Genomic DNA, 2,769 nt, shown 5'->3' on the forward strand with positions numbered 1-2,769 from the left:
TGAAAAGTATATGAACATCCACAGCATGTATGCGGTTGGATATAGCAGCAATTTAACTAGTTATAGTGATAAAAAAATCAATTTTCTATTGGTAGGTATTGAAGTTTGTATTGCCTTTTCTCTTAACCCTGTTACCACTCCATGTTTCTTGTCACAGTGAATGTTTGCTCTAACAGATAAGAAAATGAGAAGGAATAATTTTGCCCAACAGACTGTACATCCTTCCTATTTCAGCCACATATCATTCCCATTTCTACACTTAAATTAACTGACTCTTCTCCTGACTTTGTCCATCCTTTTCAAACAACAACAGTTTTCAATAGGAACAACAGTATCCTTAGTTGCTCATGAGGAGAAGGATTTACTGGGTACTTGAGGGAATGCAGAAAAATCAGGGTCATGGCATAAAACTCGGTCAGAGCAGTGTGCTTGACATGCTCCAACAAGTGAGGAGTGTATATCCACTTCATTGTGTTTTCTCCTTTAAACATTTTCCCATTAAAATTCTCCTCATTTTACCAACATACATGCTGAAAACAAGAGTGAAAAGATTCAGTGTCCTTAACTGACATTATTTCCTATGTGCACTTCATGTCCCAGTGTTACTTTATACAGATACTAGAGTTTCTCCTTCTAATATTTACTGTCTTTGCCATACCCTTGCATATTGTTTCTTGCCTGTAGCTTTTGCATTGAATGGCCAAGTTAAATTTCCTACATCATTCTACCTCTGTTGCAGGATCTCTGCTTATCCTTCATAGCCTGCACATTATAACAATAAGATCACAAGCCTAAGGCTACATATTTCCTTAGCTCAAAGGTGGAACGTGTGCTGAACAACACATTAGTCCCTGTCAAAGATCTCATTGTGGAATCCTAAACATGTTCATTTTGCTTTTAGAGGAATGAGAAATGGAAAAAATGTGGCTTCATAGTATCTCTAGAAAAATAAATGAAATAGTTTCTTTTGGGTTCACAGAGCTGTAATACGATGAACACTCATAAACCAAGAACTGATGCTATTGAGAGTATTTTTAAAGCAGTCACAGAACAAGCCTTATGTGCATAAAACAGAGCTGCCCACATTTGAGATTAAAAACATAGTTCCTTCAGTTAATTTTATCTTGTTTTACTCTTGCTTTAAGTTTTGTGTATGGGATGGAAAGTGGTTTGCTTAGTGCTCAGGCCCTTTGCAGATACCTGCCTGGCACTGGCTGATTTCCTGAAAGGAAAACTCAAGCCAAAACTCAGTAATAGACATGAGGAAGGTGTCCACAGAACAGCTTTCTCTCCTCCATAGAGTCCTGGGAGTGCAGGGCAAGAGCCCCAATCTTACCTCAATTTCAACATCAAGCCTTGATTATAAATACAACAAAGGTCAAACAGAAAACAAAAAAAAAAAGAAGAAAATTTACTGGACTGTTTGGAGTGTGACAACAACTCTGAATATACCTGCATCAGGAAAGGGAGACTGATTCCTTTGGCAGTGGTTTTCCAATTTGGTGGAATCATCCTTGCTTCCTCTGCATGCAATATGCTTATCCTCCTTCACTACTTTGATTAAAATAAGCTAATAATAAAATACTGAATAAGACTGAAAGTGAGAGAAATAAATCATAAAATCTCAAAATGGAGTAACTAAAAAGTAAAAGTTTCTGGGAAAATGCTTATTTTGAAAGAGAAAGAATAGAGATGATTTTCTATTTTTAGTTTCACACAAAGCTATTAAATAAAGGCATACTTTGCATTTTTTCTTTTCTTTCCCTTTATGAAAAGGCACAGGACCTGTACTCCTCTGATCTCTCACATCCTTTTCTGCATTTCAGCCAATACATTTTTCTTAGTTCAATACACATCTTTCTATAGAAGTTCTAGCAGGTGACAGACAGAGCTGGCCAGCCAGCTGAGAAGCAAGGACCTTGTTGTGTGGGAAAAGTGCCAAGGAAAATGGAGAGATAACTGCCAGAAAGGATCAGAAGTGACAGAAAAATGAGTAGATTGACCAGAGAAAATGTCCACTTTTCCACTTAAAGGCAGGTGGCATCCCTCAAGAGAGAAAATGGGCAACTGACAAAAAAAGGATGGTAAGAAGGCCTCCTCCTGGCCCTTGTATTCCAGAGGGTCAGTGACAAACATCAGTGACAACTACATCTACACTTTGGACAACAAGAAATGGGCTTTAAGGTAAGAGTGCCTGATAGGCATATTTTTGCAAATAATCAGGGTATGATTTGCCTCCAAGTCTTGCATAAATGAAATCACTCACCACTCAGTTTGTGTAAAGTTTCCTGAACTCAAGAGGACTGAAGCTCTGTGTGCTGCTATTTCAATTCTCCATCTAATCCTGAGTTGCAGAGCTACAGTTCCCCACCCCACTCAGGCAGTAAGCCTGGGGAATCAGCAAAGAGGAAACAGATTATTGCAGAAGCTTGGTCTGTAAAAAAATCAGCATCAGCAGACGATTTCAAACCTAGAGATAGCAGAAGTGCCTGAGGTCCTGGCTGCCCTAAATTATGAACTGGGTAGAAGTCTGGTGACAATAAACTGGATAGGTTGCTGAGCAAGCAAGTAAGCTGTCAGAGGAGTGGTTCTCCACAGAGCTGGCCCAGAAAAGAGCTAAAGGGACTCTGTCAAAAACAGTGACCCGGTAGAAAGTTAGAAATTGCATATTTTGGAAAGTGGGAGGTTGAGTGCTGCTGGAAAGAGTCCTGGAAAGCAGTAGGAGCTAGATAAATGTCTGCTGTAACTGTTCTTACTATAATGCCAGTT

The sequence above is a fragment of the Merops nubicus genome, unplaced genomic scaffold (genome assembly GCF_000691845.1).
Source record: "Merops nubicus isolate BGI_N331 unplaced genomic scaffold, ASM69184v1 scaffold9231, whole genome shotgun sequence".
Taxonomy (NCBI): domain Eukaryota; kingdom Metazoa; phylum Chordata; class Aves; order Coraciiformes; family Meropidae; genus Merops; species Merops nubicus.